This window comes from Salvelinus namaycush, unplaced genomic scaffold (assembly GCF_016432855.1).
Source record: "Salvelinus namaycush isolate Seneca unplaced genomic scaffold, SaNama_1.0 Scaffold2279, whole genome shotgun sequence".
Classification (NCBI taxonomy): Eukaryota; Metazoa; Chordata; class Actinopteri; order Salmoniformes; family Salmonidae; genus Salvelinus; species Salvelinus namaycush.
The window spans coordinates 22,501-32,500 of record NW_024059096.1 but is presented as its reverse complement, the minus strand read 5'-3'; positions in this window follow the sequence as shown (position 1 = coordinate 32,500).

Sequence of the window (10,000 nt, the reverse complement as noted above, 5' to 3'; positions counted from 1 at the left end):
TCAGTGGGCACCGGCCTAAGGGATTTATGGAGCTTTTCAAAAATAAGGTCTGAATACTTTCTATGTTGAACTACTCAGGAAAAACGACAGAGTGCCCACTTTTTGGGTTACCAGGTGCCCCTATTTAAATCGAATGAAAACGAATTTAAATGACCTGCAGACACCCATGCCCGCTATGGGAGCACCATACTACGGGCACAAGTCATTGGGCAAACCGGCCCTAAAGGATTTATGGGAGCTTTTCAAAAATGTAATGTAGTCACCCGCACTACTGACACCCCTGTTATGTTAGTTGGGGGTTAGCCACAGGGGCCGATATTGAAATCGAATGAAAACGACTTTTAAGGGCCTGCCCACGACCCATGCCCGAATATGGGAGCACCATAGTAGGGGCACAGTCAGTAGGCACCGGCCGAAGGGATTTATGGAGCTTTTCAAAAAAAGTCCGAAAATATTCTATGTTGAAATTATTCGGAAAAACGACAGAGGTGCCCTCTTTTTGGGTTACCAGGTGCCGCTATTGAAATCGAATGAAAACGACTTTTAAGGGCCTGCCCACGCCCATGCCCGATATGGAGCCCATACTACGGGCACAAGTCAGTAGGCACCGGCCTAAGGGATTTATGGAGCTTTTCAAAAAAAAGTCCGAAAATATTCTATGTTGAACTTTTCAGAAAAACGACAGAGTGCCCTCTTTTTGGGTTACCAGGTTGCCCCTATTGAAAATCGATGAAAACGACTTTTAATAGCCTGCCCACACCCATGCCCGATATGGGAGCACCATACTACGGGCACAAGTCAGTAGGCACCGGCCTAAGGGATTTATGGAGCTTTTCAAAAAAAGTCCGAAAATATTCTATGTTGAACTTTTCAGGAAAAACGACAGAGTGCCCTCTTTTTGGGTTACCAGGTGCCCCTATTGAAATCGAATGAAAACGACTTTTAATAGCCTGCCCACACCCATGCCCGATATGGGAGCACCATACTACGGGCACAAGTCAGTAGGCACCGGCCTAAGGGATTTATGGAGCTTTTCAAAAAAAGTCCGAAAATATTCTATGTTGAACTTTTCAGGAAAAACGACAGAGTGCCCTCTTTTTGGGTTACCAGGTGCCCCTATTGAAATCGAATGAAAACGACTTTTAATAGCCTGCCCACACCCATGCCCGATATGGGAGCACCATACTACGGGCACAAGTCAGTAGGCACCGGCCTAAGGGATTTATGGAGCTTTTCAAAAAAAGTCCGAAAATATTCTATGTTGAACTTTTCAGGAAAAACGACAGAGTGCCCTCTTTTTGGGTTACCAGGTGCCCCTATTGAAATCGAATGAAAACGACTTTTAATAGCCTGCCCACACCCATGCCCGATATGGGAGCACCATACTACGGGCACAAGTCAGTAGGCACCGGCCTAAGGGATTTATGGAGCTTTTCAAAAAAAGTCCGAAAATATTCTATGTTGAACTTTTCAGGAAAAACGACAGAGTGCCCTCTTTTTGGGTTACCAGGTGCCCCTATTGAAATCGAATGAAAACGACTTTTAATAGCCTGCCCACACCCATGCCCGATATGGGAGCACCATACTACGGGCACAAGTCAGTAGGCACCGGCCTAAGGGATTTATGGAGCTTTTCAAAAAAAGTCCGAAAATATTCTATGTTGAACTTTTCAGGAAAAACGACAGAGTGCCCTCTTTTTGGGTTACCAGGTGCCCCTATTGAAATCGAATGAAAACGACTTTTAATAGCCTGCCCACACCCATGCCCGATATGGGAGCACCATACTACGGGGCACAAGTCAGTAGGCACCGGCCTAAGGGATTTATGGAGCTTTTCAAAAAAAGTCCGAAAATATTCTATGTTGAACTTTTCAGGAAAAACGACAGAGTGCCCTCTTTTTGGGTTACCAGGTGCCCCTATTGAAATCGAATGAAAACGACTTTTAATAGCCTGCCCACACCCATGCCCGATATGGGAGCACCATACTACGGGCACAAGTCAGTAGGCACCGGCCTAAGGGATTTATGGAGCTTTTCAAAAAAAGTCCGAAAATATTCTATGTTGAACTTTTCAGGAAAAACGACAGAGTGCCCTCTTTTTGGGTTACCAGGTGCCCCTATTGAAATCGAATGAAAACGACTTTTAATAGCCTGCCCACACCCATGCCCGATATGGGAGCACCATACTACGGGCACAAGTCAGTAGGCACCGGCCTAAGGGATTTATGGAGCTTTTCAAAAAAAGTCCGAAATATTCTATGTTGAACTTTTCAGGAAAAACGACAGAGTGCCCTCTTTTTGGGTTACCAGGTGCCGCTATTGAAATCGAATGAAAATGACTTTAAGGGCCTGCCCACACCCATGCCCGATATGGGAGCACCATACTACGGGCACAAGTCAGTAGGCACCGGCCTAAGGGATTTATGGAGCTTTTCAAAAAATGTCCGAAATATTCTATGTTGAACTTCAGGAAAACGACAGAGTGCCCTCTTTTTGGGTTACCAGGTGCCGCTATTGAAATCGAATGAAAATGACTTTAAAGGGCCTGCCCACACCCATGCCCGATATGGGAGCACCATACTACGGGCACAAGTCAGTAGGCACCGGCCTAAGGGATTTATGGAGCTTTTAAAAAATAAGGTCTGAATACTTTCTAAGTTGAACTTTCAGGAAAAACGACAGAGTGCCCTCTTTTTGGGTTACCAGGTGCCGCTATTGAAATCGAATGAAAATGAATTTAAAGGGCCTGCCCACACCCATGCCCGCTATGGGAGCACCATACTACGGGCACAAGTCAGTAGGCACCGGCCTAAGGATTTATGGAGCTTTTATATAAAATGTCTGTCCGCATCCTCAACACTGACACCACCTTATGTTAGTTTGGGTACCAGGTGCCCCTATTTAAATCGAATGAAAATGAATTTAAAGGGCCTGCCCACACCCATGCCCGCTATGGGAGCACCATACTACGGGCACAAGTCAGTAGGCACCGGCCTAAGGGATTTATGGAGCTTTTAAAAATAAGGTCTGAATACTTTCTAAGTTGAACTTTTCAGGAAAAACGACAGAGTGCCCTCTTTTTGGGTTACCAGGTGCCGCTATTGAAATCGAATGAAAATGAATTTAAAGGGCCTGCCCACACCCATGCCCGCTATGGGAGCACCATACTACGGGCACAAGTCAGTAGGCACCGGCCTAAGGGATTTATGGAGCTTTTATATAAAATGTCTGTCCGCATCCTCAACACTGACACCACCTTATGTTAGTTTGGGTTACCAGGTGCCCCTATTGAAATCGAATGAAAATGAATTTAAAGGGCCTGCCCACACCCATGCCCGCTATGGGAGCACCATACTACGGGCACAAGTCAGTAGGCACCGGCCTAAGGGATTTATGGAGCTTTTAAAAAATAAGGTCTGAATACTTTCTAAGTTGAACTTTTCAGGAAAAACGACAGAGTGCCCTCTTTTTGGGTTACCAGGTGCCGCTATTGAAATCGAATGAAAATGAATTTAAAGGGCCTGCCCACACCCATGCCCGCTATGGGAGCACCATACTACGGGCACAAGTCAGTGGCCACCGGCCTAAGGGATTTATGGAGCTTTTATATAAAATGTCTGTCCGCATCCTCAACACTGACACCACCTTATGTTAGTTTGGGTTACCAGGTGCCCCTATTTAAATCGAATGAAAATGAATTTAAAGGGCCTGCCCACACCCATGCCCGCTATGGGAGCACCATACTACGGGCACAAGTCAGTAGGCACCGGCCTAAGGGATTTATGGAGCTTTTAAAAAATAAGGTCTGAATACTTTCTAAGTTGAACTTTTCAGGAAAAACGACAGAGTGCCCTCTTTTTGGGTTACCAGGTGCCCCTATTGAAATCGAATGAAAACGAATTTAAATGACCTGCAGACACCCATGCCCGCTATGGGAGCACCATACTACGGGCACAAGTCAGTAGGCACCGGCCTAAAGGATTTATGGAGCTTTTAAAAAATAAGGTCTGTACTCATCCTCCCCTCCGTGCACCTGGTATTATTTTTGGGTTACCAGGTGCTCCTATTGAAATCGAATGAGTGCACCTGGTATTATTTTTGGGTTACTAGGTGCTCCTATTGAAATAGAATGAAAATGACACACAAAGACAAGGATTAATTGCAAAAATATTATATTTATTTTGAGTTCTTCATTGATTGATTTGTCTCTCAATTAATGTCCGAGCTTGGCTTGCGTTACGAGGCAAATTATGGTAACGGTAGTAACGTGACTGTGTTTCCAGAGAGTGACACATATGGTCAGCCACAGTTCCCCGGTCTGTAACCGACCCATGGTTAAAGTTCAGTGTTGCAATGCTTCGTCGAATTGTTCCAAATGTCACTTTACTTCCAATGCCGAACTCTGCAAAAATCTTTCCCACAAATGCACAGAGATTAAGGTATGGTTTCCCGCAGGATGTGAAAAAGAAGAGTGTTGTGTCTGGGGTAATTCCACTCAGATGAGGCCGGATCGCATGGAATTGTTTAAGCCAAGTGTATTCCTCCTGCGATAGAACTATTCTGCACTCCCCGAAGCTGGAGTTCGTTTTGTGGCTTGCAACGCACATCTGATAACCCCCACTTTCCAAGGATACTTCTGTAAAATCACTCTCACTGAACATGGTGACTGGGGATCGTCGAGTGCCATTAAATATGGCCAACCGGCTGGACATGAGAGCCGCAAACCTGCGTCTGTCAGAGGAGGTGGCTCGCACTTCCAGCCTACTGAGAACAGCAGGAATAGATTGATTACTTAACTCAACAAATCGGTTTAAATCAGCAGCGCTGAGCACCTCGTCCCTGCAGCGTCTGCGAAATTGTGCCTTGTGCGTTGCCTGACTCTGCCTAGAACTCCTGTCCATCTTTGCAAAGCATAGTAACATTTTTCGAATCATACTGACTTCACATTGCATATTTTGCGGCCGGAACTCTATAAGATATTTCAGGAAACTTCGAACATCGGATCGGTACATTTTTAACGTGGATGGTGCCAAACCACGGCCTTCAATCTGCCCATACCAGTCATACACACGCATGTAGCTGTCCAGAAAACACAGTCCTTCATCGAGTTTGCCCTCGGACATAATGTAGAGGAATTCCCGTACTCGGGACAGACTGCTGCGACTATTATCAATGCGTTTAACCGAAGGGTTGATACCATTAGTAAAGGTCGCATAGTCTTTAAAAATTAGAGTATTCCAACCTTGATTCATTGGCGACACACCGGCGTCTTCATCACTGTCGGAGTTGGTGGATGTCGACACGACGCAGGCTTGCTCCCTCGGTTCCGGGCGTTGTTCACCACCGATAGGACTGGTTGACTGCACCGCCGACTGCTCACTCTCGCCACTCAGTTGCTTCTCCGGGGAACAATCGCTGTCAACAGACTGCATAAACCCAGAGTCGTCACCGGGCTCCAGCCGCTGTTCAATGTCGTTGTTAGGCAGCTCTATATCAGTCGAAACCCGGCTAGATTGCACAGCGTGCTTCCATGATAACGTCTTAATCTTAAGTCCATGGACAGTCTTAAAATGTTTGTCGAGCCGCGCGATATGCGTCTTGGTACAAAGTCCACAGTCATGTCGTTGTTTGCTGTACATAGCTTCTCTCTCCTGCCTGCCTTCCTCCGTGTATGTTTGTGTCTGCCAAGAAGCCGAACTCTAATCATGGGTCCTAATTATAGCCAGGTGTGGATACAGGCGTGGCATTGTTAATTGGACTGGAGGGAAATTGAAAGGCCAAGGCCACCTAGTTTCCGCTATACTCCCATGAGTGTGCTTGGCTCAGTGTGTAGAGCCCCCGACTATCACTCAGGAGACCGGGGTTCGAGACCCAGGTGAGGCACACTAATTGCTCTCATTTTACCCCCCCTAAAGAAGGTCTTGAAAGGCCAAGGCAACCTAGTTTCTGCTCTACTCCCATGAGTGTGCTTGGCTCAGTGTGTAGAGCCCCCGACTATCACTCAGGAGACCGGGGTTCGAGACCCAGGTGAGGCACACTAATTGCTCTCATTTTACCCCCCCTAAAGAAGGTCTTGAAAGGCCAAGGCAACCTAGTTTCTGCTCTACTCCCATGAGTGTGCTTGGCTCAGTGTGTAGAGCCCCCGACTATCACTCAGGAGACCGGGGTTCGAGACCCAGGTGAGGCACACTAATTGCTCTCATTTTACCCCCCCTAAAGAAGGTCTTGAAAGGCCAAGGCAACCTAGTTTCTGCTCTACTCCCATGAGTGTGCTTGGCTCAGTGTGTAGAGCCCCCGACTATCACTCAGGAGACCGGGGTTCGAGACCCAGGTGAGGCACACTAATTGCTCTCATTTTACCCCCCCTAAAGAAGGTCTTGAAAGGCCAAGGCAACCTAGTTTCTGCTAAACTCCCAGGACACTGATGGCGGTGGTACAGCACCGAACGACCTAAGCCAGCGATCATGTTCGAGGCTGTTCGAGTCCCATGTGACGGGAACTCACTGCTCTCATTTTACCCCCCTAAAGAAGGTCTTGAAAGGCCAAGGCAACCTAGTTTCTGCTCTACTCCCAGGAGTGTGCTTGGCTCAGTGTGTAGAGCGCCCGACTATCACTCAGGAGATCGGGGTTCGAGACCCAGGTGAGGTGATCGGATTTCAATGACAAGGTAAGTACCATAATTAACCCTAACCCATGCCGTAATGCCTAACCCATGCCGTAATGCCTAACCCATGCCGTAATGCCTAACCCTTACCAGAATGCCAGAATACCGTAATGCCCTTACCCTAACCCTTACCCTAACCCTAACAAGGTCGTTGTTAATGCCAGAATGCCGTAATGCCTAGGGCTATACACATTAAATACTATGCCGGGCTAGAGGCACTTTGACTGGGATACAATTACGTGTGCACTGCCCATGGAGCCACTTGGCACTTCCATAAGTGTCATAGAATGGTAATTGCATAGGATTTCATGAAATACTATGCCGGGCTAGAACGGAATGGTAATTGCATAGGATTTCAAGAAATACTATGCCGGGCTAGAACATCATTCCCGAACCACCTGTGAGTGTCCACATGATGGCAACATTGGATAGGGTAAGCTAGAAGCACTTAGGATTTCAGGGCTATACACATTAAATACTATGCCGGGCTAGAGGCACTTTGACCGGGATACAATTTTGTGGGTAATTGCATAGGATTTCAGGGGTATACACATTACATACTATGCCGGGCAAGAGGCACTCTGACTGGGGTAACATTATGTGTGCACTGCCCCCCTGGAGCCCTGTGGCACTTGGCACTTGGCACTTGGCACTTTAAACCTTTCATAAGTGCCATAGGTGCCAGACCCCTGACTGGGTCATTTTTAAAGAATAAAGGGCTACACACATTAAATACTATGCCGGGCAAGAGGCACTCTGACCGGGGTAACATTAGGTGTGCACTGCCCCCCTGGAGCCCTGTGGCACTTGGCACTTGGCACTTGGCACTTTAAACCTTTCATAAGTGCCATAGGTGCCAGACCCCTGACTGGGTCATTTTTAAAGAATAAAGGGCTACACACATTAAATACTATGCCGGGCAAGAGGCACTCTGACCGGGGTAACATTAGGTGTGCACTGCCCCCCTGGAGCCCTGTGGCACTTGGCACTTGGCACTTGGCACTTTAAACCTTTCATAAGTGCCATAGGTGCCAGACCCCTGACTGGGTCATTTTTAAAGAATAAAGGGCTACACACATTAAATACTATGCCGGGCAAGAGGCACTCTGACTGGGGTAACATTATGTGTGCACTGCCCCCCTGGAGCCCTGTGGCACTTGGCACTTGGCACTTGGCACTTTAAACCTTTCATAAGTGCCATAGGTGCCAGACCCCTGACTGGGTCATTTTTAAAGAATAAAGGGCTACACACATTAAATACTATGCCGGGCAAGAGGCACTCTGACCGGGGTAACATTAGGTGTGCACTGCCCCCCTGGAGCCCTGTGGCACTTGGCACTTGGCACTTGGCACTTGGCACTTTAAACCTTTCATAAGTGCCATAGGTGCCAGACCCCTGACTGGGTCATTTTTAAAGAATAAAGGGCTACACACATTAAATACTATGCCGGGCAAGAGGCACTCTGACCGGGGTAACATTAGGTGTGCACTGCCCCCCTGGAGCCCTGTGGCACTTGGCACTTGGGATTTGGCACTTGGCATTTGGCACTTGGCACTTCCATAAGTGCCATAGAGTGGTAATTGCATAGGATTTCAGGGCTATACACATTAAATACTATGCCGGGCTAGAGGCACTTTGACTGGGATACAATTTTAAAAATTCCCGCACCATCTGGATTTGTCCACATGATGGCGACATTGGATAGGGTAAGCTGGGATAAAATTATGATGGTAATTGCATAGGATTTCAGGGGTATACACATTAAATACTATGCCGGGCAAGAGGCACTTTGACTGGGATAAAATTATGATGGTAATTGCATAGGATTTCAGGGCTATACACATTAAATACTATGCCGGGCTAGAGGCACTTTGACTGGGATACAATTTTAAAAATTCCCGCACCATCTGGATTTGTCCACATGATGGCGACATTGGATAGGGTAAGCTGGGATAAAATTATGATGGTAATTGCATAGGATTTCAGGGGTATACACATTAAATACTATGCCGGGCAAGAGGCACTTTGACTGGGATAAAATTATGATGGTAATTGCATAGGATTTCAGGGCTATACACATTAAATACTATGCCGGGCTAGAGGCACTTTGACTGGGATACAATTTTGTGGGTAATTGCATAGGATTTCAGGGGTATACACATTAAATACTATGCCGGGCAAGAGGCACTTTGACTGGGATAAAATTATGATGGTAATTGCATAGGATTTCAGGGCTATACACATTAAATACTATGCCGGGCTAGAGGCACTTTGACTGGGATACAATTTTAAAAATTCCCGCACCATCTGGATTTGTCCACATGATGGCGACATTGGATAGGGTAAGCTGGGATAAAATTATGATGGTAATTGCATAGGATTTCAGGGGTATACACATTAAATACTATGCCGGGCAAGAGGCACTTTGACTGGGATAAAATTATGATGGTAATTGCATAGGATTTCAGGGCTATACACATTAAATACTATGCCGGGCTAGAGGCACTTTGACTGGGATACAATTTTGTGGGTAATTGCATAGGATTTCAGGGGTATACACATTAAATACTATGCCGGGCAAGAGGCACTCTGACCGGGGTAACATTAGGTGTGCACTGCCCCCCTGGAGCCCTGTGGCACTTGGCACTTGGCACTTTAAACCTTTCATAAGTGCCATAGGTGCCAGACCCCTGCCTGGGTAATTTTTAAAGGATGCAGGGCTACACACATTAAATACTATGCCGGGCAAGAGGCACTCTGACTGGGGTAACATTATGTGTGCACTGCCCCCCTGGAGCCCTGTGGCACTTGGCACTTGGCACTTGGCATTTGGCACTTGGCACTTCCATAAGTGCCATAGAGTGGTAATTGCATAGGATTTCAGGGTAATACACATTAAATACTATGCCGGGCAAGAGGCACTCTGACTGGGGTAACATTATGTGTGCACTGCCCCCCTGGAGCCCTGTGGCACTTGGCACTTGGCACTTGGCATTTGGCACTTGGCACTTCCATAAGTGCCATAGAGTGGTAATTGCATAGGATTTCAGGGTAATACACATTAAATACTATGCCGGGCAAGAGGCACTCTGACTGGGGTAACATTATGTGTGCACTGCCCCCCTGGAGCCCTGTGGCACTTGGCACTTGGCACTTGGCATTTGGCACTTGGCACTTCCATAAGTGCCATAGAGTGGTAATTGCATAGGATTTCAGGGTAATACACATTAAATACTATGCCGGGCAAGAGGCACTCTGACTGGGGTAACATTATGTGTGCACTGCCCCCCTGGAGCCCTGTGGCACTTGGCACTTGGCACTTGGCATTTGGCACT